We start from the raw sequence: 27,885 nt of genomic DNA, 5'->3' as shown, positions 1-27,885 counted from the left end.
CAGCTGGGCAATCAGCAACACAGCAGGAGCTGCAGACCAGTTTCTTGCACAGCCTGCAAGGCAAATAAGGCTGGGGCCATGGTGACAATTCCAACAACCATGGAAGTCTGGAAGTATAGCCGACATAAGAGACTGACTGCTGTTTAAATCATTTATATAATTCTCCTAATAACAATGCAGACATATGGGGGGATTAACACTTAAGGAATAAAGCAGGACCACTATGGTGTCTAAGCTTAAGGCAGCTAGAACAGTGTATGGCACATTTCCCCATTATTTCTCAACAAACTGTATGTGAATTCTTGCAAAATAGTAAATATCAGCTTGGCATTTACAGATGGCTTTTGTCCCTGCTCTGCATTGACAGAACATGATTAACTGGATTATGAGCAATGTACGCATAGACACAGTAAAGATGTCTTAACCAGATGTAATCACAATTAAAGTGGTGCAAACCCCTTAAATTAAACCTGGTTTTATAGATTATTTCATTGACAAATATTTAAATTTTCATGAAAAATTGGTTTGGAAACTTCAGTCTTGAACAGCAAGTTCTAGAAGAAAGTAGAGCATTTATTTATTTAGTAATTTATTTATCACACAAAACATTTGCTACAAGCACAAGGACTTGTGTTATCTCACTGTTATACCCACAAGCTCTGAATCGCATTTGACATGGCAGTTTACAAAAGGCAATTTGTAGATAATGTGTATGAGGAACATGGGATTTACAGAAATTAATTTTTTGCCCTATGAAAAGATTGTCCTTCAGAAGAGTCCGTGAAAGTTTTTTAATTAATTTGAAAAATGAAGCAGCAAGATTATTGTCTTTAAAAGTTAGCATGCAAATATTTAGGGCTGATAGAAGAAAGTGAGCCATGTACTCATAATGAAGAGCCTAAAATTTAGTGCAATTCATGAATTATAAGAAATAAAGAACAGTTTTATGTTAATCAGCTCATGCTAATCTATTAAAATTACAAAAAAAAAAAAAAGGTGGACCAAGGCATAAATTCTGACTTCATATTTGAAGAGTCTTGACTCTTCTGAGTTTACAAAGTCACTCCAGATTTTCATCAGCTTAAATGATTTTAAAACCTGACGTACTCAATGCAAAATAGTGGCTTGGTGCATGGTTTTCAAAAAAACTTGCTCACAGGAGATGTGGTTTAAAACCATACCCTTAAGAGTAATTTGCTTCCACAATATATTGTTTTAAAGTCATCTAAGTGTAGCAGCTATTCCTAAATCTTCCCAAGAGGAGATATTGCCATAGACTCCTAGAGCCACTCAGCCAGGACCATGTCCTGGTGGCTTTTGAATGTCCCCAAGGAGGAAGACTCCAAAACCTCTGTGAGCAACCTGTGCCCATGCTCCATCACCTGCACAGTGAAGAAGTGCTTCCTGATGTTCAGGAAGGATTTCACCCACGTTGACCATACAATCACACTAAAACCACTCCTAACCACCCACTGGGCTAACCAAAGCAGCAGCTTTGCTTGCAGACTTTGCGCCCTGGCATCTCTCACCCTATGAAAACATCCCACCTCTTCACAGCAGGATGCCTCTTGGGCTCCTCTGTCTCCTGTTTTTCCATGCCTGTTGCTGAGGGTGTTGATCCCATGCACCAACTGTATAAGCACATGACATCAAAATATCAGGTATGTAAACATCACAATTTAACTGAATAAATGTAAATTGGTTAATTTTTTTTGTTACTCTCAACGTAGTGATGTGAAGCTACTGATTCTCTATAAATCTGTTTTGGAGAAACTCTGCCTCAGCTCTCCCCTTTTACATATACATATATATCCCTTTCTCCCTGGTGGGAAGAAGCCATGGACTGGGAAACCAAATTCAGCAGGAGGAAAGCTGAAGTCTTCTTTGGCATTTGGACCAAAATACTCCGATGACAGCTTTGATGAAAATTCCCTTCTTACCACTGCCTGCTGGTGGTATTTTGCATCATATGGACACATGTATGAATTCTGTGGCTTTATTTTACCCTGTTAACTGTTAGAAATGTTCTCTACAACTTTATCTCCATTTAATTTATCATCAGGGCCCCAAGGGCCCAGGATCCCAGTCAGCATCAGGGCCATCACTTCCTGCCCCAGTAAGGCTGCAGCAGGGCCAGATCCAGCTCCCCACAGCCCCGCCATGCTCAGCCATGGGCCCAAATGATCCAGGCCCACTCATGGGTCCATGGCCTGTCCCCAACCCCAGGGAGGTGCCAGGAGCCCACCATTCCCAGCCCCTGGCCACCTGTGCAGTGCCCTGACATGTATTTTCTTCAGCATGTATTGAATTGCTCCTAACTATGGATGGGAATCCCCTTTGCTCTCACTTAAGAAATAGCTTGTGTTGTCAAGAGCATTTCATTTTCACTGATCTTCGTGCACATGTGTACCAGCTAAAAGTAGTCCTTCTCTTTTCCTATGGTCTATCATGACCCCCCCCCCCTTTTTTTTTCTTTATAGGGCAGAGAAAAGCTAGAAGGAAATTAGTGTGCTAATTCCTTAAAAAAAGAAGGATTTCAGTACAAAAAATAAAATAAAAAAAAATCCCTCTCATCTCCAAACTAAGAGGTATCCTACACACCAGTGACTATGGCCCCTGCTCTGGGAAGGCAGGTTCAGAACAATAGGGGAAAAGTTTCTGTACAAAGCTACCCATTAGACTTGATGAAACTATTTCTTCACTATGGATTAAAATAAAATAAATAAATAAATAAATAAATAAATAAAACAGATAGCTGTCACAGCCCTTACAGCTGGGAGTTGTGAGTTTCCTGAAGATTTCCAAGAAGTGATCACACAAGAAACCAGGGGATACTGGATGTGATCAAATATCCTTTTCTCTACGGTCCTTGGAGGTGGTGGGATCAGTTGTCCCCACACTCTCTTTGCTTTACAGTGCCTGTCATCAGCAAGAACCCCACTCTGCAGCACTCACTCTAAGGAACCAGCTGAACTCTTCCATTGAAATTTCTTAAAGACATCATATGAATACAACTGTGGCTTTCCCCGGAAAGATTTATCACATTCTATACAGCATTCACAGGAATTTTCTGTTATTGTGAAACAATCTTTGAAAATCTCAGATCCTTTTCTTCTGTGATTGCTGTCACAAGTCTAATCACCTGCATACTGAGCTGGCTGAAACTCTCAACTAAATCATGATTTTCATCGATTTCCCAGCTTTTGATTAAACCCTAAAACATTTTATAATGCAATTTCAATCAACTGCTTAGATAAAAGCATTCCTTCTAATAAAGATCCCCTTAGAAGATTTCAAAACCTTTACTCAATCTCCTAAATATTTGGCACTGCACATCCTTGCAAGCCTGAAATTATTACTCTGTTTGCTATAGCTTCTTTTATTACGCTATTATACAAGACTGTTGTACTTTGTCATTTGTAGCACATTACCTCAGACTTGTTCAGGAACAAAGATGGACTTCTAGGGTGACTGAGGAAGAGGGAACCTATCATATGAGAAGAGATAATGAAGAGCTTGACTTGTTTAGCTTAGCAAAATAAGGGCTGTTAAGCGATCCAGTTGCTGTCTATAAATATATCAGTGAGGGAAACATCAGGGAGATGGAAGAGCCATTTAAACTACATGACAGTTTTGGCAAGGGAACCCAAAGGCACAGATTGGCTAGAATTTATTCTGTGCTACAAGGTAGAAACAGGTTCTCACCTGGAGCATTGAGATTTGGGAACAATTTTCCAGTTGCAGTAACAGCAGCAAAAATCCTAATGACACTTACAGTGAAACCTGATAAACTTCTGAAGGGGGTTTATAAAGTGTGATTTCTACAATATTAGGAGAATAAATGTGATAATCCATTATACCCTTTCTACTCCCATGTTCCTGAATAAAGCTGTACTATATAATACAGATTCTGTAACCTTTTAGCATGCACACTTCAGAACAAGATATTACAGCATATTCTATATGCTTCAAGCTATTTAAAACAACAACAACAAAATACCAAAAGCACAAAAAAAAAAAAAAAAAAAAGTTTAGTAAATGTCCTTGTTCAGGGTAGTGGAAAAACTTAAATAATTTTGTCTCCCAAAATGACAATAAATTCAATAGAATTTAAATGTTTTACAAAATAAACATCTTTTACATTCACTTCTCCATCACTGAAATTCCTAAGATTATTGATAATTAGTTTTGTTTTTTTTTTTTTTTTGCCCTGTTTAAGGTTTATTACAAATTTAATACAATATTTTATCCACAACTTTAAAACCTCTGTATCTGAACTTCAAGTGTTATTTCTGGTATTCTGCTCTAAGCTATAAATTAATTAAGGACAAGTACATTTTTGTGCTAATGCATTTTATGTTGGAGGGTATCCAAAAGATACAGCTAAAGGAACAGAATTATGATTGTTTCTCATTTACTTTGGTCATAGCATGGGTTGTACATGTGAGAGGAAAGATATTTTGTTAAAAGGAGAGCTGTCTGTTTTGGGAAAAACTGTACAGAACTTCAGTTTTCTCATGCTTACAAGATAGCTTATGCTGAGCTTGAAGCAAAAACTTCAGGAACTTCTACAAAAACTTCAGGAACTTCTACAAAGCAGAAAACTTTGTAGGAAAAAAAAAAAAAGTTTGGAAAAAGTTTACTTTTGCCAAAGCCAGTAACATTTTTACATAAAATCAATCATTTACAAAAGGTATTTTTTCTCAATGCACAGACACACATACACCTTGAATGGAACAAAATTACTGCCGCAATGGAGCTATGTATATGTTCGCTTTCCTGTCACTCCTTGACAAAAATTTTACAGGAATTAGCAGCATGCTATCTTGATATAAAGTATATTAGCACACTGAAGGCAAATTTTACTATGAAGATGCCCAAAACATAAGATTTTGTTTATCTTAATCTCACTCACCCTAATCCCACCCAAAGTGGGTTTGTTATTACCAGTTCATTCAGCAAGTAAAGTTAAAAATCTCTCACCAGTTTCTTGTGAAAAATGCCAGTTTCATCTCTTCAGATTCAGCATGATATGCTCAGGAAGAAAGGATCCAGTAGAATGGAAAACATCTCTCCATTGTCACCAGTTAATGGATGGTTTAGGACTTGCATTACTGAATGTTAACATCTTTCCCTATCTTACATAAAAATTCCCTTGAAAGCATACTAAGCTTCTGGCTTTAATCAAGCACTCTGAAAAACAAGCACCCGTTTACATATGTGCTTGTCTGCATAGCTTTGCATGTTGTTGGTTGTTTTAATTTTGTTGCCTTTTGCTTTTACCACATGTATGTTCACCCGTGCATTGTGAAGGAGCTTCTTCAGCCTCCCCTTATTCAATATCCTCCCTTCATGCCTCCTTTATACCTTTTTCTCTCAACAAAGCAATCCCAGTTTCACTTTTAATGCTGACAATGCTAGTGACCTTCATTGTAGCATGTTTCTATTCTCATTATATATTTATAAGGATACAATCAGAAAGGATATGCATTTTTCGAGTTCCCCATTTACCTCAGCATTGCACGTCGTGTATATACCTCCCAACAATCTAATTTCCTTTTTAAACTGCTACTTTTATCTCAAGGAAAAGTAGTCCTTGATTTGAACATAAACTGTCTGTGTGTTCCAAACTCTTTCAAACAAGCTGGTCATGAATAAATGGAGACTGATGAGCTTTCAGAAGACTGATGTTCTGGAACATTTTTTCATACATAGGGGAAAATGGCCTCACCAACTTTAAGAGAAAACTTGATGCATTTGCAAAAGAGATGTTATGTGCTGAATTTATATTTATTACAGTGGTTTCTGAATTTACATATCTGCAATTCAAAACTTTTTTTTTTCAAAATGCACTCCTTTGATTTTTTTTTCCATCAGACTGTTAATTCTTATTTTTTTCCTCTCACATAAAAAGTAACATAAATCACTGTCACCTAACAATTTAAAGCAATGTCCAATCTCTTTTCTACTTTTCCACTACTTTATCATAAATACACTAATGTAGTTCTAAAACAGTAACATGTTGACTTATGCTAATCTTTAGTTGAAATTTTATAATTTTTCTTAGTCTTGTAAAAAAAAATAAAAAAAAAAGAAGATGGTTAGTCATTTTCTATTTTTCTTTCTCAATGACTAACACACATTTTACTGTGTAAATAGGCTGATTTCCCTAATCCATAAACTAAATAATTTCCATGTCGAGTAAAACTGGATTGATTTAGAGAAGATAAATTAAGCGTGGCTGCCATACTTATGAAGAGCTGATTAAAACACAGAATTTCAATGTGCCTGTGTGATGATGGGTCAGGCTGGTAGTAAACAGAAGTCCGTATTTTCTCAAGACTTCTCTGTTGTTTCTGTGGAATGAATTAATGGTTGTGGTGGAACTCCTAAAAGACACAAATTCATGTAACAAAAGCACCAGGGTATCTTGGCACACAGACCCTACACAGAGGTGCTGAACACTGACAAGGCAAAGGTCATGAACTAATTTCATTAGGCAGTCAATGAAAAGATGTCAGGGCTCTGGAAGGTGTCTAAGAAAATCCTAGTAGGCCACATTATTTCACTGAGGTTTGTTTATCAGATATAAAGGATGGCTTCACTAAGGAATCTCCAGCATTATAGCTGTTAAGTCCAATTTATGTCTAGTTTAAGTACAGTAGAACCTCCCTAGGGACTGCTGTTGTCTCTAATCCTCTGAAATACTGGAGGTAAACAATCTAGGGGTGATGACAAAGTTTAGAATACTAATTCTAGATCTTGACCCCATGGGACGAATTCACGTGCAGGCTTTTTATTAATCAGGAAACCTGTTCTCAACAATCCCACAGACGTATCTGATCATTTCTGTGCATTGCAAGGGCTTTGGCCTTCACACTTGCTCATCCAGCGCTCAGCAGAGCTCAGTCTATGTCTGGGTAGGAGGCCAAGAAGGCAGGTAACTGACATCTTTCCAACTGATATAGTCCTAGTAGAAAATTAGTGCATGTTCCTGTCGCTTCCTGGCACCTGCTCACTTTGGCTGATTATTTTTAGTTTATACAAACTTTCAGAAACTCTCTTCAGATGAACAAAATGAGGTGGTTCTTCTCACACTGAACAGCAGATCTGAAGATCTCCTTGTCTCTGGATTTTACATGGCTTGGAGGGAGACTGGAGAAATACTTGGGAGAAATACTCACTTGTTGTTGCTATCAGATAAACCACATCAGCTTCAACCAATCTCTATAGTTGAAAATAGCTGGAGGCAGTGAGAGTGCTCAGAGGAAGTTTTGTATCGCTGCCCTGTACTTGCTCTCCCTGGCTATCTGTTTTCAGCCATCGGTCTGTGTGTTTACTTCTTTGTTTGTTTGTTTTTCCAGGGCAGAGAACAAATGCAGTCCCCGGCTGCCACAAATTATGCTGTGGAGTTCCCTCAAGTTCACTGAATTGCAGGGGTTGGCCAAAAGAGAGTGCAAGGCTTAAACCTTACCTTGGGAAAATTTGTCAGTGGCTTCCTGCTAATTTAGCAAACTTCTCTGTTTTTGTCTGATTGCTTATGACAGGATGAGGAGCTAAATCTGAAGGACTTGATGCTCAGCTCTTTTAAATTACTATGGCTTGGCCGGGACCCTTGAAAGCAAGCTCATTTATCCCACTGCACTACTGACATGAAAAACATTGTTTTCCCACCAAGGATGCTTTCACTGAATTCTTTTGAAAGTACATGTTATGTTTCCTTCATTGTCCGAATGCGAAAGACTTCTACTTTTAGAATAAAAACTATAATTCATACTCATTCATACAAGCCAATTGTATCCTCAGCTGAGGTACACAAAAATCATATCTCCTGGCAGGTGCTCTGGAACTGGCTCATGTTAGCTTTAAACCACAAGAATTTGTTGTCATTACTGGGCAGTTCAAATCAGAAAGCTGTTCTTGCAAAACAATATTTAACGGGCCTGAAAATAAGAACAGAGCAGCAGGGAACTGCAAAACGTTATCTCAAAAGCACTTGCCTCACCCTTCAATTAAATCCAAAATCAACCCTTCCCATGGACAGAAAGAAGGGTAGAGAAAGTTGTTTATCACTGCAAATGAGTTGCATGCCACGGCTTCAATGTCACAGCACTCTGTTCAGTAATATCTTTAAGCTTTCAGTTATGCCTTAAGTGCCTAAAAATTAAAGGTGAGTCTCTTGAACAGCAAGGATCTTCATCACATGTATATTCAGATAGTTATATTTATTTATGTAACATTTGCTCCTCAGAAATTTTTCAGCTGAATTAGTGCTGGAGTTGTTGGTTTTAAACAATCTGTATCCAAATTTTTATTACACCAGAAAGACTACTTAAGATAAAAGTAGTGGAAACATAGGGCGCATTTTCCAAGCTACAATTTAACGGTGTATTGAATCGCTTCAGAATAGTCTAATATCTGAAATCACTAGCAATGTTCACGGTGTATGTCACAGCTAAAATTCCACATAAGCATATTTTTAAAATTATGTCTTCTTTCACTTTGCAGTTTTGTTCAAAAATGCCATTCTTATGGCAGAGTTGGTAAAATATGTATCACTCAAAGCTCTGCAAAGAATACAGCCTCTGCTCTGCTTTATGTCAGATGATTTCATCAGCTCTTGGAGAAGGATCTTGAACAAGGATGTTGGCAGATAAAAGCCCTTTTGCTTTGATTCAGAATTGTGATGTCTAATGTTAAGAAAATGTGCATTGTACGTGGGGCATTGGAAACATGCACTGTTCATGTGATCACTTCAGGAAAGTGTTGCCTCTGAGGTTTTGCTTCACAAACAGGGAACAACTCCTAGGGCTGTAAGGAGAAGGGCAAGGGATTCAACTGGCATCAAATCCCTACTAGTTACTGCACACCCCAGTGCTCTAGTCCTGCATGTAACAATACAGAAAGCTCCTCAGAGCATGGCATTGCCACTACCTAAAGTCTTGTGCTCCCTTCTGATGAAGCCAAGAGTACAAACTGGTTACTTGAGTTTCTGGTTGGCTTGTTGGCTGTTTCCAGTTTAGCCTTTGATGTATCAAGGAATTATTATTGTTCTCTTCTCTGACAGAGTTTAGAATTGCTTGTATGAGTTTTTTATGGTACTCATTGAACTGCAGTTCAATAAAAGTCAGTCCTCCACAACCACATATGGTTAAAATAAGCATTTCTGCAGACATTTTTTTCCCTGCTTATGTTTCCTGTTGAAAAGAGGTAAAGCCAGTCTTGAGAAATTCTGTGCACCAACTGTGCCTGTAGCTGTAAGCGCTGCTTGTCCATGAAGAACTAAGAAGACCCAATGGAGTGTTATTAGCTTTGTCTCATCTGACTGAAGTATCATCTGCTATGCTCATTAACAATAGTTCAGGTGGAAACATTTGTCCCCAAGCTTTATTAATTTTTTTTTTCAAAGCTCATCTAATGAAAGGAGGACAAGGAAACAGACATTCAAAGCAGAACAGCAGAAAGCAAACAAAGGTGCATTCAGAGGAGATATTAAAATAATGCCTAAACCAACTCAAAAAAAAATAAAAGGTCTTAAACATGTCACAAAATTTTTTTCCAATGTTAGAATTTTCCAGTGTTGGATGTTCAAAATATTCTTGGAAAGCAGTCACTCTATCTGTGATCTCAGAAAAGTCTTATTCAATAATAATAAAATATTTCTTTATAATGCAGAAAAGGTTTCATGTGATTGTGCAGATGATCCCAGGCATCTGACATGCTCAGATGAGTATGACATGAGGATTATGTCTAAACTAGCAGGATAAACAGTGCCAGGGCTTGGGTAAAATGCTGGCACAGCCCAACCAGTGGTCTTCCTGGAAGGGATCTGGAATTGGCCCTGGCTGGGGACCAGCCTCGCTGGGGGCTGGCAGACTGGACATAGCCAACCTGCTCCGAAGGCTAAGGAGGTTTGAGGACTAGGTATGACCACGAGTGACAATTGCACTCAGGGTCAGAGAACTGGCACAGGCACTGTCTAATTTCCTGATAACAGAAATAGCCAAAGTGTCATCCATAAATTCTTAACAGTTTCTGTATGGCCATTATCACCTTGCTTTCAAACAACGATACAGCTGTGACAAGTGGAAACGCACATTGTTGCCCTACAAAACCACAACAGAACTGCAAAACCCTGGTTTTTGAGAGGGGGGCAAGCAAATGAGAAGTGCTCAGACAGATGGTACAGTCAGATGGAGTGAATTCCTGAGGGGGAGCACAGCAGAGAGAAGGAGAGCAGTGGGCATGGCAAAATATGGGAATGGCAGCTGCCACAGCTACTCCTACACAAGTGAAACAGGCTAAGCAAATCACCTTGGGAGCATGCCCCGTGCACAAATCCAAAGGGGAGAATTGAGAAGACAGCCTTGCAGGGAAATGTGGTGCCATGCAGATTGGTGATGCTGGGCTCTGAGTTGCTGCAGCTGTTGGAGAAGGAATGGAGAAGAGCACTTCTAGAGCTCATAGCTAGCAGGTCAGTCAAGGTGGACCCAGAGGGATGGCCAGCTTGGTGGGCAGCGGTGAGTGCCAAAGAGAGCAATGACAAAGCTTTGACCACAGAGAGACATGAACCAAGATACTGTTGATTCTGAATCAGTCAGTTGAAGACCCAAATAAATTTCCAATAAAAGTGTATTTGTACAGTGTTTCCATCCCATGGCAAAGGTGGTGGATGATACCTATCACTAAGAGAGATTCTGACTGACAGGTACAAAATCTTAAAAAACATTTTGTCACAATACTAGTCCTCCCCACTCTCCCTTCCCAGTGACAAGGGTAATCATGCCATCCACACTTTTTTTTTTCCTCCCCACTGTGTCACAAGCTGTGCTGAGGAAGAATTGTTGAAACAGAAGGAACAAGATCCATCACCTCAGTTCTTGCACTGTGGCTTTAGTAGTGGGAAGGGCACTGTTTAGCCCTGTAGCCCTGAGATGGGTGTGCTTTCTGGGAATGGCATGTGCACAGGGCAGCTGCAACAGGTTAGGTGTGAGCAACTGGAATGGCATCAGCATACTCAGGCTATTCAGAGAATTTAGCTACCAATCTCTACCAGGTGACCTTCATGAAATGCTTTCTTTCAGTGGCTCTTAGCCTGGCATAAGTTTCGCAGGGATGGCAAGAGTCAGTTCCTTGCCATTGAGCAGTACCCCAGCTGAACCTCAGTAGATTGCTCTGGAACACGGAGACATTAAAACTTCAGCAAAATGGTTGTGGGATTGTTTTAACATGGGCAAACAACATTTTTTTTCTCATCTCATTCTTGGAAATGCTTGAAGCATTTTAGTTGGAACTTCCAAAAACAATTCAGACTCAGCCAGACGTCCAGCCTGAACAACTGAAGTTTGGCAAAGTTGTAAGCAACTGTTTCATACAATAGTAGATATTTTAATGAAAATTGTCAGGCAAACTTAGACGTCTTGCTATAAGTTTGCTCTGTAGCATTTCTGCTCTTCTAAGTCCCAGCTTAACATCATTGCAAGTCAATTGGCATACATGGCTATATATAGGATATAGCTTCATATCTGCTCACATTTATACTTCAAATTTTTATCTCTTGCTAATTCAGAGATGATTAGCTATATTTTGTTAGCATTATGACAAAACAGAGACTAATAGAAATCCTTTGAATGCTTCTGTTAACAGAGTTTCAGATTATTTTCTAGGTCAGAGAAATCTTTGTAAGCCTCACAGAAGTAGTTGGATGGAACGTCCTGATTTTTCCATATTTCCCATGACTTTAAGGAAGGACTCACACAGAAAATTTAAGATAAGGCAACTCAAGCAGTTGACTTAGATCAACTAATTCTCTTGCAAGAATTAAACAGATGAGATTGAGAATGTATCTAGCTGTGTTCATAAGACTGCTTATCAACAAAAGCATCATTCCCTTCCATGTTCAAAAAAAAAAATAATAATTTTAAAATGCTAAAAAAAAGACACAGCTTTTGTTAACACAGTTCATATTTTCAAATATTTTCATTTGTAAAGGAAACATCAGAAGCAGGGTCTGTTCTCACATTCACTATCTTATTCTCAGTGGATTTCATGATTTCTTAGAGAGTACATGAGAAAAGGAGAGGGTTTAGAGATTGGTGAGCTGACACAGTCAGTACATTTTCAGATGCCCTTAGAAATGTCTAAATATTCCTTATAGCAATTTCAGCCAAGCTTACTAAGTTTTTTCCTTTATTTGATCTGCAAATGACCGATTTTGGCAGCACCCAGAACATATATATACTAAAAAAAAAAAAAATTAAAAAATCTGCAATTTATGTTTTCCTGCCTGCAATGCTCTATGACAGCATTTTTAAGATGAACCTATCTGACGCTCTGCCAGATTTCTCTGCAATGTCCTTGGGAATTCTGACCTATTAAAATACAATGAAGCTTTAATTCAAGCTGTTTAAGAAAGGCTTTATTTCCATAAAATAAATAAATAAATAAATGTTTTCATTTTAGGAGTTGCATAGATGCAACACTACTCTTCAGTTAGAGTCTCAAAGATTCTGGATTGAGCAAACTGCATGAAAAAAATGCTACGGTTTTACCACCCTTGATAAGCCTGTGGAAAAAAAAGAATTGTACCAAAGAAGAGATTTAGAATAAACCAAAACCAAAACTCAACACTACATACTCTAGATATTTCTTAGATTGTCACAGGCTTCATAATCTACTATCACCACTGGATTCACAGTGGCTCAGGAAACCTAGGTTTTATTGCTTTGTTGATTGCACAATGACACTGTATTATTTATTTGTACTGGTAGATATTTTTTTTTTCAGTGATGGCTTGTGCTTTCTTCTTATATCTATGGAGAGAAATGGGAATATGAAGTTAATCTCCCAATTTTCTAATGTCGAGTCAGTTCCCATGGCCTAGAGAAAAGCCAGAGCACCTGTATGAGGATTCCCACTGCAGGGGGACTGGGAGCAGAATAGCCTGAGTAGATGCTGCAGCTGAAATGTTGGGTGATATCTTCTAGTAGACAACTCATCCCACCTAAAACCATAGTTCTGAGTACTCTGAAGGAAAACTGTTAAGAAAATGTTTTCTGTCCTCTTCTTTCACTAGTCCCTATTCCCTTTCAAGGCCAAGTACTGTTTAAAGTTCTTACTATACAGAAAGAAACTGTTGTTCAAATTGTCCACAAACCAGGTATTTGACGTGACTGAGTATTGGGTCGCATGGAGTACGGAAAACTCTATGACGTTGCATTTAACTTTGAGTCTCCCCAAGTGTCTGCTCTTGCTCCAGTAAATATTTAAGTATTTCATATAAAGTAGAAAAATTTTCTGTGCAGAGAATGAAGCAGTCATCCCAGAATAACTCACATTTAAAGTATTTTCCTGGGAGGTGGAGGACTGTGATTTAATCCCTATCTCATAGTAAGTATCCTAACTTTTTCCTTTGTGGGTTGCTTTGTGTTTTTTTGTGTTTTTTTTTGTTTTTTTTTTTTGTTTTTTTTTTTTCATGGTTCCAAACTCCCACTTGTCTTCCTGTTCTTTAAATTTTGCTAGAGGAGCCCCATAAGAAAAACAGTATTTTGCTGTCTGGTAAAATATTTAAAGCAAACAAAAACTAACGTGCCTCATTGCAAATCCTGAAAAAATCACAGCAAAGCATTTATTTATTTTTAGGTTCAACCATCAATCCAAAAAGTACAAAGATATACATAGACTTAATCATAATTAATTTTCCTGGGAATCCTTTGAAGGACTAACTGAACAGTATCTCCCTCCCACCATTCTGTCTGTGCCTCTCTCTTACTTGCTGTCTGCTTCTCAAACCTATCCTCTACTTTCTTCTTCCCCTCTCTTACATCTCTGGAGGCTCAAGGGCAGAACTGGGAGCTCTGCAAATAATTTATTTTTTATTTTTGTCTAGGAGGAAAGGTGTTATATTTGTGAAAAGTTCATTTTGTGTGCATCACAGTACTACTGAGTGATTACTACCCAAAAACTTTTATGAACTCAGAAATCAAAGTTTGTTTTCTAGCAGATTATGCATTAAGATGGAGAAAATATGTTTTGTATTAACAATGGTAATGAATATAAAAAACTACTTCTATTATATGTATATATGGCAACAACTAATGTATGGCAACAAATAGCAATTGACATATTGCATGTCTATGTATGCATTATTATTTTTATTCCCAGATCCAGAAGCATATTTTCTTAGAGCGTGGGAGGGGAGATGAAGCAAGGGAAAGATGAGGAGCTGTTGCTGCACCATCAGCAGTCGTGGTATGGCTCATGCACTCCCCCAGAACATAGCCTGGCTGCAGCCATAATGCTCACCCAGGCTGGAGCTGTGCCTGCCCCGAGGCTGGGAAATCCTCTCACACTTTGACTACATGAACACCAGGGTGTTCTCCCTTGGCTAGAAAACTCCTGTCTCCTCTGGTATTTCATAAAAATAAAACTCTTAACTGTAGCCTTTTAAAGACTGACTGTGTTGTAAAACACTGGCTACTGTGTTTATTCCTGTGTCCCCTTCTCACTGAACCCACTCAGGTTCTCTGGTCTTTGCACCTTGCTCCCTGAACCTATGTTTTAGTGTGTTACCATCTATCTATATGTGCCCCATTACAAATGAGTGGTATGACTAATTTCATAGTCACACAGTCGTGCTGTGATGCAGGTAAAGCCATTAGGAAGCCAGCATTTTCAGCCTAAGTAAGGGAGCCTTCAGATAGGGTTGATGTTGGGGTGAACTGAAATGTTATCTGTCAGCTGTAGCTGTCAGCAAAAATATTAAAGAAAGAGCAGCTGCATCATGCCACAAGCAGGGGAGTGGAGCAATCGTAGCTCCAAAATAGACCTTCGAGTCAGACAGAGTTTTCTTTTAATGAACCCCATTAATAGCCGTAGACTTTATTTTCAAGACTGCTTTGAGCCAGTTGATAATGCTCCTGCTTTTAAAATGTTCAAAACAAAAGCTTGAAATGCAAGTAAAGATCTATTTAGAATGGGACTTATTGAGAGGTATGTTACTATGCCTACACAATGCATTTTTTTCCTCGTAATTATTGTCAGCTTCTGTATCCCAAAATTTGCCCACACTGTTTTAGTACATAAGTGCTGATATGACAACAATATTGATACAATAATATAAAATCATAACCACATTTCTCATTTGGAAGAAAAGTTCTTATCTTATTGTAGCTTCTGTAGGATTTTTTCTTCCTTTTCAGAACATTTCATTAATAGATACGTATCTATCCTGAAAATATTTATTAAAAAATAACATCTCACAGTCTTTTTGGGTAATGATTAAAGAAAATAATAAGCTGCAGTCTCTTCGGGATCCTGAATTCCAAGATAAATGTAATAAAGCTTGTGGCGGGGTGTTATTGTTTACTGCTTGGAAAAACTTATGCAACGGCATAATACTGTTCTGATTTTTGAGCTGCTGCTAATGAAGTACAACCAGACAGGGTACATTGCCATGAGTCAGGAAATCTGGATGTTCCTGGACGGAGGCCAAGAGAGCTTAGACACATCAGAGATGTGATGTATATGTATCCTCTGGGGGAGATACACGGAGTTGTTTTCAAGCATCTCAAGCTGCCTGATTCAAGAAGCAACCAAATGACCACCCTGAAACGAAGTTACTGGCTGTCTGTTTCTCAGAGTCCCTTGTTTGAACACCAGGAAAACAGGAATGAAGCAGGCTTTCCAGGGGAGCTTAGAGATTAGATATTAGGCTCAGCCTTGGGACAGTAGGTCCAAAACCCCGCGGGTTTTACTTTGTTCTTTCTCTATAAAAGGAAAAACAAAACAAAACAAAACACCCCCACACAACCACCCCCCCAAAAAAAAAGAAAAAAAAAAAAAAACATACACAAGAGACTAAAACAAAACCCACAAAATTCAGAAAACAAACAAACAAATGAAAAACTGATATGATGCGATTTACTGTAGACCTTTAAACAAACCTTCTGGACACATGGTGTGTTGAAGAGTGGTGATGGCTCTATAACACCCTTGTAAGAGCATGGGTGCTGTTTTCATACATGTGGGGAGGAGCTCCCCTCACCACAACAATAAAGCAGTTGCTGAAACGCTGCTCCATTTCTGAACAGCACTACGGTACATATATAGCTTCCTAGCAGTTTTGCAGACCTTAAAATGTTGTTACCACCAGAAACATTGAGAGAAAATAACTGTTTTCCTAAAGATAGCTGGGGATCCTGTAAAAGGGTGCTGCTGATTTCTTTTCCTTTCCACTCCCCACTCTTGCAGGTTAATACAACCAACCCAGGAGACTTTCATTTTTCACTCTTCCCCATTTCTCGGTAGCTGTGCTTTCTTCTATTCCCACAACCTTTCCCCACATCTTATCCCAGGGGAGGACTACAGCTGCCACTGCTGCTTGGGGCAGAGCAGGGCATACAGTGCAGTTGAGCCCCTGTCCCTCCAGTCCTTCCAGGTATGTGGTGGTTTTTTGGACTTCCATATTTTGCACCTTTTAGTTCTATCAGAGGAAGCTCTTACAATAAAGACCTGATCTTCCTTTTACAAAATCCATGGAAAGGCAATTTATTACCCAAGTCTTTCCCTTCACGGGAAGGCTCTCAAGTAAACTAATAAATAATGTCAGATCTCCTGCATCTCTCTGGAGCAGCTTTGGGCCCTTTGTCACAGTTGTTGCTGCCATTAAACCAAGGCAGGGCACAGCGTGGCAGCCCTGGGCTGCCTTCTGCTGTATTTTGGCAGCTGTGCCTGCAAACCTGGGCCTGCCTCACGTGTGCCATGGCAAATAGATGAGTGTTGGACTCCTTCCTGCTCCCAAACTCAATCCCCTGTCTAATGGTATTGCTGATTGTGCTTGTACAAAGTTTTAAGTCAAGCTTGCAAAGCCATGGGTTCAGGAGATTTTAAAGCAATACATCATGGAACCTTTTTAAAGGCCTTCTGGTGTCAGGTCTTGAGCTTGTAGCCTTCAACTCTTGAAGCTGTGAAGGATGTGGTGTTTGTTTTTGCTTTTGTTTTTTTTTTCTTCTATTTTTTCTCTGTTTTTAATTAAAGCTGAATCTATAATGATGACCTAATTCCTAAAGTCCTTATTGAAAATGCCAGTTGCTGAGAGAGCCCTTTGAGCTGCTACCATTGCTTTGGCCAACTGGGCAGGCCTGGAGACCCAAGCTGCTTGCTGGGCCTACAGGAGCCAGGCAGCAGTGCAGGCTGCTCCTGTTTTCCAGGAACTCTCTCTTCCCCCAGCCAGTACAATCAGTCATTGGGGCCTGTCCTTATCCCCATGGCTGCTCTGGGGTTGCCCCACCACTAACTGATTTGGGACAGCTACTTGCCAGACAGTGTTTCCCCACATATCCAGCCGTTCCTTCAAAGGCACCAAAATTTTCCCATCAAATTGTTTTTTTTTTTCCCTCAGCACCCTTTCTCTTGTACCAGGCTGCTTGTCCTGAGCACTCTCTGCCCCCTCCTTTTGACACAAAAAAGCAAACAGACCACCACTGATACCACTAGTACTCATGGGGACTTCTGTTACCTTTAGCTCTGTAGCAGTTCTTAGCAAAATAACACCCCCAGGAACTGACAGCACCTCCTCTGCCTGGTGAATTACCTCTAGTACAACTGGATCTGAGGGAATGGTTTTCTTTTTCTTGAAGCCTCTCAGTATTGACACTAGTTTGGCTCCTATTTTGGCATGTTTTTCTCGTCATAGCTTCCTGGTCACAACCCTGGTCCTTCTCTTTCCTTTTTCTGCTGCGTATGGCTAATTGCTTTCTACCCACAAGTCAGGGCACAGCTATGCTTCTTCTCTCTGGAGAGCTCCTCTAAAAATACATATTATTGTCACTCAGATAAATTCAACTGCTATTCCTACTTCTCCCAGTAGAATCTGGTTTCCAAGGAAGGCTATTTAAATCTCCTTATTCAAAGCTGTTGACATGATGTTCAATACTGCAACATCTCAGGGTGTCAAAGTCACTGCTATATTTATCCTTGTAACATCCCAGGTGTTATTAAAAGTATAGAAGTAAATAGCTTGCTGGGAGTTGTACAAGGAGTCACTGACGTGAAAGCTAGCCATTTAACCAGCCTTCCTCTACCGATGGTATGTACCTAACACCTGAAAAGGATAAGCAAAACTACCTGAAAGGGATAAACAACAAAATTAAAACATGACACAAATATTTTGGACATGAAACATGAATTTACCAGTGTTTCTCATTAATAAGCAATCAATCAGATGTCCTGTCACTCTTACAGTCTATTCCCTGCAGTGCGATTTAGTCTTTGTTTATATAACTAATGCTGGAGGTATCTAAATTAACTCTCCTTGCATGCAGTTTGTTTGCCACATGCTTAGGTACTTGCTACTGCCTTAGAGGGATTTTTTGAGCTGACAGCAGTGGCCTGCAGAATTGGTGTTCCTGCTCTGCTTATTTATTAAGAAGCTGCTACAAACTGTTGTGTTATGTTCAGGGTATTCACTGAACACTTTCATAGATTATTCAGCTTATTCCTGATACATTCCTGTGTTTCCTTTGTACTACTGGAGCTAAGGAGAAACGTACTACACTGTCCATAGCTAGCTTCACATATTTTTCTGGTACTTCAGTTCTCAGAGAACCATGGAGCTATAGGTCATGTGGCTCATAGCAGGGACAAGAAACTGGTATTACTGCTGAGAATTTGTTTTTCCTTAACCAGGCAACTTTCACATTCACAGAGTGGGCCCTGAACATGTCCTTCTGGGCCCTCATGTACCGCAACAATCCCATGCTGCATTTCCATTTACAAATAGACCAATTCTGTCTCAAAGCTATTAATACTGTAGCCCCTCCGTCTTTCTCATAAAAGCTGTTCCAAAATCACAGAATAATAGAATCATAGAATCATTGGATGGCTTGGGTTGGAAGGGACTTACAGACCAACTAACTCCAACTCCCCTGCCACAGGCAGGGATGCCACCCACTAGATCAGGTTGGCCGAGGCCCCATCGAGCATGGCTTTGAGCACCTCCAGGGATGGGGCATCCACAGCTTCTCTGTGCCAGTGCCTCACTACCCTTTGAGTGAAGAATTTCTTCCCAGTGCATAATCTAAACCTATCCTCTTTAAGACAAAATAATGTTGCAGTTAGGAAAGTATTCTCTGAAAGTAGGAAAATCAATTTAGTTAATTTTTTCTCCAACTCATAAACTACTTTTAAAACCACTGGCCACATGGATTTAGGGCAGGGTAATTAAAGATGCTATTATCTGGTTAACACATGATTTAGATGCCCTAAGCTTTAAAAGATTAAGCTTGCTGGCCTTGTGCTGAAACAATTCTTGTCTGTCCTAGTTCACTCTGGTGTCTTTCAGAGCATGGTCCCATCTTCCTACATCACACTAGCTTTCTCACTAACTTAACCCCTATGGTTGCATTTGGGCAGCCTGTATTTAAGAAGCTCCAAGGGTAATATGTATGACCTCTGTGTGTGCGTGTGATATTAGCTCAAGTTCTTCTCTGTAGCAAGTGCTGAGTTTGCTCTAGTCAAACACCGTGGGATCCAAGACCTCTGCACAACACTGGCAGTGAGAATTCCTTTGGCTTTTTTCACTCGTCTCTATGGATGATGGCAAAATTCTAGTTACAGCATCCGGTTTTAGGAATATTATTTGCTGATCCCTCTAAAGCGAAACAGAATACCTGTTTCTAGGTATGAGAAAGGTACCATAAGTGTGAGAAATCCTGTATGGTAAGACTGCTTGTCCCATCCCCTTGAGTTCCACAAGACCACTGCTTTGCCTTTGCTTTATGCTGCAGTAATCACCACCAGGTAGAGATGCTTCCACAACTTGTAGACCAAAAAGAGCCTAAGTTTGTCCCAGGTTAACCAGAAGTCCACCTAGGAATCTTGTTTGCCATAAGTGTATCGCTCTATGCTCCTGATTAGGATACAATTGGAAAGAGATTTTCAGTAAGAAAAGTGAACTCAGCAGCTGGGAACAGTCTCCAGGGCTTCCTTCCTCAAAATCTCTGTTTTCCTTCCTTATTGCTTATTCTTTACTATCTCTATGCCAGCCTTTCAGTTTACTGGACTAGCTGAAAACATAACGATGAAGTATACTTAACATTTTTACAGAATTCATTTGCAGAAAGATGTCATCTTAATGGCATAATTCTAAATGTTCAGCTTTGAAACAGAATGTGTCCTGGAGAAGGAGGAGTGTGTACATTTTATTAGCTGATATAAACTCGGGTAGCAAACTACAAATGAAATTTTTGGTTCTTATTATGCTTATTTAAGGATATACCACAGCAAACATAACAAAAACAAAACAAAACAAACAACAACAACAACAAAACAGATATTTCATCTTCTGCAATTCTGAAAGTGTCAACCAAAGGACCATGATTTATGTTATTTTCAACCGTCTCTCCAGTCATCTTGTATTACAGCACATGGATATGAATACAGTCATTATCATCACCAGCAAAATATTACTCAGTAGCCACGTTCAAAACTTTGTGAACCTAACCGGACGTGAGACCTGAAAGTACTTAAGATAACTGAAAATAATCAAAGCCATGAGCAACCTGATCGAACTCTACAGCTTAGCCCTGCTTTGAGTGAGACTGGATGGCTTCTGGCAGTTCCTTATACTGAAATTCTGGTCCTGGAATCCCGTAAGTGGCAGCTCCCATTCAGAGGACACTCAGCTGTGACTCCATCTTTTACTGTTTGCAATGTGATATCTCTTGTCACTTGGATTCCATTTTTTTGGCTTCTGCCACTCAAAGCAACAGTGGTTCCCACTGCCAGCTGCCTCATACCAACATGGTTTCCCTGGCACTCAGAAGCTCTGGTGCCATGTGTGTCCCTCCGTGCAGAAGGGACATCTTGTTCTGTGCTGTTTGACATGCTTGAGGGCATCTAGCATGGTCATGGTTCCCTTCCTTCTGCCTACTGCCCAAAGTCAAAAATCAGAATGTTAATTTTTTTCTTTTTTTTTTTTTTTTAACCAGATTGAGGAATTGAAATCCTTACCTACTGAAATACAGTTCAGGTTTCTCTTATTATGTAAATCCTTGTGGAATAATAAAAGTGGGAAATTTGAGATATAACAGAAGACCTCCTGTAAACTTTACCTTAAAATTTAGATCCAAAATGGTTTGTGATTAAATATGTAGGACAAGCATATGCCTAATTTTTTTTATTATTTTTGTCAGCTCAACACTGAACCAATCATGGTTAGCCACGTGTGTCTTGCCACCCTTTCATGTATGTTCTTGCTTACGGTTTTTAAATGAGTATTTTTTCCAAGAATCTGAATTACATATTTTAAAAGTAAGAATGTACTTTGAGTCACATAACCGGATAGTATGAGGTTTTATGAATATCCTATCTACTATTTTCACAAATTTGAACTTGAGGATAAATCATGTATGTTTTCTTTAGTGTATATTTGTTGTCACAGTAACTGTAATTTTCCCAATAAATGGAAATTGCATCGTTTCCTTAAGCATTCAGGTTATTGCACTGAAATAGCATCATGAACTCACCACCACTTCTCCCTTCCTGTTGTCTGGCTAGATCTCATTTAGTTACAGGAACAGACACTAAAACAGGTTAGTTTAGATATGTGTGCATTAGAAAGCTTGAAGCAAGCCTGCTTAGCCCCATTACATCCTATGACTCATGCATGTGTGGGAAAGACCTTATTTTCACAGAGATCTCTTAGATAAACAAGGCAAGTTGGCAGCAGTTCGATTACACTGATGTTAAGAGTCTCCTGCTTTCCGTTGCATTCATTTGGTTTATATTTTCTGAAAAATGCAAGCAGTCTGATAAACTCTAATGAAAATTCTTTTACCAAGGACACATGACCTTTCATTTTCCTTTACTTTTTTTTTTTTTAAAAAAAAAAAAGAAGCAGCCTTAAAACCAGTTCCTAAAAGTTCCCTGTTATTACAGTAATTCTACTTTTTCTCAATTTTTAAAAGTTTGTCAGCGAAGCTGTAGCTCTTGCTATCCACAGCCATAATGCACTAGTTAGATAACTCCCTGCACCTCCCCAGCCTATAAGCCCCTCTGGACTTCAGATAGAAAGCGGATTTAGCTTCCAAAAATATTACTTTTGCACATGCAGTGGAACAAATTTTTGAACAACATAAATCACAAAACATTATACACTTTGACACCATTTCCCCAAAAAGGAAAAGCAAAAAAAGCAATCCTTACTGTACTAAAGAGCTGTTAAAGTATATAAATCAAACTCAAAACATTTTTTTGCTAATCCAGTGAGGTGTTTGCTTTTTTTCTGAAACCCCATTGCTTTCTATCTGGATGAGTCTGTTCACATAATAAATGATCAAGATTTTAATTGCAGTTTTATCATCTCTGAAATGAAACTTATTTGGACATCGTACAGCAATCTTTTAGATTCACACACCCCTTTGGTTGTGTCAGCTAACAGCAACTAGACGGGTTGCCCATTTAAGGGAAAAAGTACAGGCTCCAGCCCATTTCCCTGTACTTCGCATGTGTTTGTCCCACTCCTTCAGCAATGCATTCTGTAATGCCAAAAAACATTTCTGCTCTCACAAAAGGCATGCACACGTGCACACACGTATGCACTTTTATGATTAAGCTTCAGCTCTTGTAGAGCTGTAAAATTAAGGAAGTGGATGTTGGAATTCTTTTTTATTTATTTATTTATTTTATTTATATTATACCACATACAGCGATTTTCTGTTAACTGGGAAGGAAGAAAAAAAGTGGAAATACTACTTCATTACCTCAATAACACCACCCTCTAAACAGTCCTGGATATATCATGTATTTTAACAGCTGTGTATCTTTAGAAGAATAATTCCAAAATGACACATAATTGTGCTTTTAGGATATATGCCTTTAATGGTAGGAATCGTTTCATTCTCTGTAATTGCAAAGTGTGCAAACCATTTTGGAGGCAATCACAATCTATGTAATTTTACATATCACCCTTGTATCTAGCATTTGCATGCTTTACTTGGAGAAAAGATTCATAGTTCAGCCAAAGCAGAATGAGAGTGATAGGGCAAAGCCATCTTGGATTAAAAAAAGAAAAAAAAAAAACACTATGTAATTCATTAGAGCCATGACTTTCACAAATACATTAGGTATCGTACAAACTGCAACATTAGAGACTCTCATAGCCTCTCATCACCAGGAAACAGGTACAATTGTTCCTGTCCTTTGGATGCCAGTACCTCAAAGAATAATTAAAGGACTGTGCTATAAATGCCTTTTTATTATTTTTTTTTCTCCTAGTAACACTAACTTTGTACAAATACTAGCTACTAAGTGAGAAAAAGAGAAGTTAATAAATATTAATTATTAGATGCAGTATCAAGAATAACTTTCATGCCCTAGATAATTCTGACTTCTCTTGTCTGTTTTACATGACAAGTGACCTCTGAAATTTGCTGGCATTATGTATAAAATCAGGAAACAACCTTCAGCAGGAAACACTGACAGAAGAGAGAAAAAGCTAAAAAGAAAGCCACCAGAATGTGATGGTGAAACCGAAAAGTACAGGCACTTGTGCTTCTTACAAAGAAGCATTTAAACTTTTCTATGTAGTAGATAACATTATCTTGTCACATGCACATTTTTCTTCTTCTCAATTTCAGTTCTTATCTCAGGTTTTAAATACTAAATATTTTTGTTGAAATAGGAAGTATCAGTAGATGGAGTTCTTTCTAGTTTGTCTTGTTTCATCTGGCTTCTTCAAACACATTATAACTGTTTCTCCAAATGGCATTTCAGATATGCAGTAGGGCAAAATCCCTCCCCCAGATTCAGATTATGTATTACAACAGTATGGCAAACTGCAACAGTAGCTCCTTGAGAAAGGAAGGGAAGAAACAGGAAATGAGAGAAAAAGTAAGATGTCTCTTGAGAAAAAAAATATGGACAGGAATATAGATGATGTCTTTTGGCAAATGCTCTTGAGGGGACTGGAAATTTGTTTATTAATTATTGAACACTAAGACCTGATCTTATTAAACTTTAAGGAAAACTTACTTTGAATTCAGTGGCATACACTTGGCCTCTGCTTCAGTGCAACTCTGATACACATATTTGTGCCAACAGAATTCCTATCAGCAGGAGTTTTACTGATACATATATATCAGTAAAAAGATTTCAGTATGGAAATGACTACACTGGCAAAATTGTGATCCAGAGGACCAAAACAGGAGATGTTAGAAAAAGTAGAGATTTTCTGACATACTTGTGCTTATTTTCAAACTGCCACTAGGAAACACAACTTCAGGAGTCCTATCTCAGTCAGCCTAGCTTGGTTTGTAGAGAAGTTTAGTCTATGTGACAGTAGCACCAGGTGCTACACTGAGAGGCACAATAGAGAATTTATTCACTAGATCAGTCTCAAGCTTACTGAAACCTGTGGCACAGAGGATGGACCAGTTAACACCACAGTTGTGATTAATTGTCCACCAAATACAAGTGGGAGGAGTAAGGGTAAATCACAGCAGATATAGGCAGGGGCAGAACCGTGAGGAGCTTTGAAGATGAACTTCAAGTCTTGTGTTAAATCTGGTGTTAAAAAGAACCAGACGTTCTATAAAGAGATTGAAAGATGGGGGTGATGACAAGATACTCAGTTAAGATTATGACTTTAACTGTGACTAGATTGGCTAAAAGAGGTCATAAATTATAATATTGCTAAAATGAAGGTGGAAGAATGAGCCACAGGCAGAGTCTGGAAGTGGATTCAGATTAGGAGGGATACACAGTCTTTAGCACCATGAACGGTATCATTCATTTTCCACGGCTATGGGAATATAAACAAAATCAAAATAATATAGAAGAGGGGAAATAAATGAGTGTGCTTGTCTTCCAAGAAAATCTCTACAAAGGAGAATATTGCCAAAACCTAAATTACTTTTTGATTTGATATAAAATTGAGCTTGGTTTCACTGTAATCATTAGTAGAATTGGCTATTCTTCAAAAATGAAACCATCTGTTGAATAGCCACATTGCATATTCCACAGATCTGATTGGAAAATCTCAGAGCCTCTTTGTGGACACCTGTTGAGAAGAGTAATTTTAGCCTCCTTCTCCATTTTGAAATGGAGAGGAAGACAGATGTATGTAAAACCACAACTCCATGTGTTAGAATTCACTATCAGACTGTTCCAAAGTTTCTTCATTTGATAAAATTTTGAGGTTAATAAATTTCCCCTTTGCATTTAAAAACTTTGCTAAACATAAATTCCACAAGAAAACTAAAATTTTTAAATTGTATATCAGGCTGAGCAACAACTGAAACCAAAAAGCAGTCAGCAATTAGCATATTTTCCCATATTTTGTCATTCACATGTATTCAAAGGGTCAAGTTTGACATTTCTCCACAGTTTTTCTTATTTGCCAATGAATTCAATGAAAATAAGAAACAGTAACTTTCACTCTTATGTCAAGATGACAAAAACTGTATAAGTAATCTTTGTCTCAGCTTTATTTCTTATTGTACAGCTTTCTTATGAAAAAATAACTTTCTCAGGATGTGTCTACATTAAAAAGTAATAGCAAAGTTTCCTTTTGAGATTTAGACTTGGGATACCATACTGCTGTAGTAATTCCACAGTAATCATTATCACATTAAATCATGGCCACCAAAAATATTCCTATTTAGTGCTTAAGTAGGATGCCACTTGCTATGAAATAAAAAGCAAACTATATTACTTTTGCTTTTAAGAATTTTTCTCCATCCTAACACTTCATTTATCTTATTGTTTCATAGGCAGTTATTTTCTCAGCCACCCGGTCAAAGTTGCTTCAGAGCGTTTTGTTTCATCCAATCTGCAAGCATACCATTGCTAAGATGTGGTATTGATGTAATTTACATAGTATGCAGCAGTGAACCTAGCATGATTTAGCTAAAGCAAGACCTTCTCAGCTTCCTGAGGCAGTCCCTGAGTCCACAGACTGAGTGTCAAACAGTGTAGACAGTCAACATAGACTCAATCAGTCCCTTCCTTAGGACAAATATTTTTCATCTGAGACAATTCTACATAAATCTGCAGACAAGGTTTTTGCACGTGTTAAATGCATTTTTTAAATTGTTGCTTTCATAACTAAATTCATATTACAGATGAATTCATAATCAGTGCATCTTTTAAAAATTAATGGATACCAAATTTATTTTGTTTAAAGAAAATGGGTTTAAAAGACCTAGGGAAACTCATTCTTCAATTGACCAAAGAGCTTTTGTTAATTTAGACAAAGCAAATCATACTGAGCAATTACTCTCATAAATTATATGACCATTACAAAACCATAGGTTATTCAAACAGATACACAGGCTTCTGTTGTGGTATCAAAGTAGAAGATCTGAGAACTTATTTCTCATCAATTTTGCTGAAAGGAACAAACACTTAAAAAAAATAAAAAATGACCCAGCTCAAGCACACTTGGATATAACAAACATAAGGTCAGTTTTTAGGAAAGTCGCGTTATGCAGATTATGCAGCTAAACAATCAATCAGATTAATATTCTATCGGTATAAATAAGTATAAGAGGAAGAACCAAGAGCTGTTGGAGTAGTACGAAAGGTACCAGGTGTGCCCGCGCACTGAAAGTTATTAAGGACACAAAAAGTACAAATATGCTAGGTCACAAACTATGCAGTGAATTCAGTTACTGAACGGCTATTTCCTCTTACTTATCATACAGGCTGTCACTGTTTTTTAATAGCTGCTAAACTATCGCTGGTAAGGGGTGATATGTATTCTATTCTTAAATCTTGGTTTGTCCTCTGTCAGCATGTGAGCAGATATAAGCAAGATACATGTCAAAATCCACACACTTTTTTTTTTTTTAATAATAATAATAGCTACTTGATTGTGCTTGTTCTAAGAACTGAAAAAGTTATTTGAGCAACGTTTTTCTGTGATGAAAGCATTAAATTAAACATCCAAGACATTTATCCCAGCTTTTATCTACTGAAGTTTGCAAATCATGCAGAAGATTGTTCATAGAAGGGAGCAGACAATAATCAGTAGCAAAGAATCTCCCTTGTAAAAAGAATTCATTAGAGTGGTTAGCTCAGTCTTACCTGTCAGCAAGAACTTAGGAATAGATCCTTTACACTGCCAGATCGCAGTAGCTTGTCCCACAGTACTACCACAGCAGTAGCCTGATCCAGCCCAGGAGAACACAAAGAGAGAAACTTTTCCCACTTTTCAAGGTCTACCAGCAGCTGAAGGAATGAAGGAAATAGGGTAGAGAACAGAGGACTGAGTTGCTTCTCGCAGAAATCCCAGGCAGGAGAAGTAGGAGGTATACTCTGTCTGTGTCTCACCCAGACTTTTGTTTAAAAGTTTTTTCAACTGTTGCTAGGTGGTGTTAGGCTTTGGCAGTTTAGTTCTCAGATTGTATTTCCCCTCTTCTGGTCTCTTCACACAGTGTTACAGCAATGACTTTGTTGAGCTCAGCTCGCTTGTGCTATATTTAACCAGTGTTCTCAGCAAGTCAAGCCTGTCAACAGCTGAGAAGTTTGGAGCAGGCTTTGCTGAGTTCCTCAGCTGCTGAATTATCAGTGGATGTAGCACTGCACAGCCCAGCTACTACATTCACTGAAAGATTGCGAGGAAACCGTCAAATCCTTTTAAGGGCTTCCAGTGACTTCACGGGAGTAATTACTATTTAAAGCACTAAGAACAAGATGTGTATTTAGGCATATATTTTAGACCACTAGAGAAAGAATACTTGTGTTCACAGCAGATGAGTTCAATTATTTATACAGTGAGGATTTTCCTAGGACATGTAGGAAGTTTATAATTTGAAAGGTATGCACTTCACTTGAGGAAAAATTACACGTGGGGAGAACTTCTTGCAGCATAATTTTTACAGA

At 38.5% G+C, this 27,885-nt stretch overlaps 1 protein-coding gene across 5 annotated transcripts in view; it reads right to left on the bottom strand.

Annotated features, from left to right (window-relative positions):
* The window catches only part of FILIP1 (filamin A interacting protein 1), a 102,842-nt gene extending 75,247 nt beyond the window's left edge, over positions 1-27,595 (bottom strand). For all 5 annotated transcript variants that reach the window (XM_013107997.5, XM_013107998.5, XM_013107999.5 and 2 more), the window contains exon 1: positions 27,088-27,595. The gene's annotated coding sequence lies outside the window, so the exon portion shown is untranslated. The remainder of the gene's footprint in view (positions 1-27,087) is intronic.
* Between the last annotated feature and the right edge of the window lie 290 nt (positions 27,596-27,885).

The sequence above is a fragment of the Anas platyrhynchos genome, chromosome 3, assembly GCF_047663525.1.
Source record: "Anas platyrhynchos isolate ZD024472 breed Pekin duck chromosome 3, IASCAAS_PekinDuck_T2T, whole genome shotgun sequence".
Classification (NCBI taxonomy): domain Eukaryota; kingdom Metazoa; phylum Chordata; class Aves; order Anseriformes; family Anatidae; genus Anas; species Anas platyrhynchos.
This window is presented reverse-complemented; position numbering and strand designations above follow the sequence as displayed.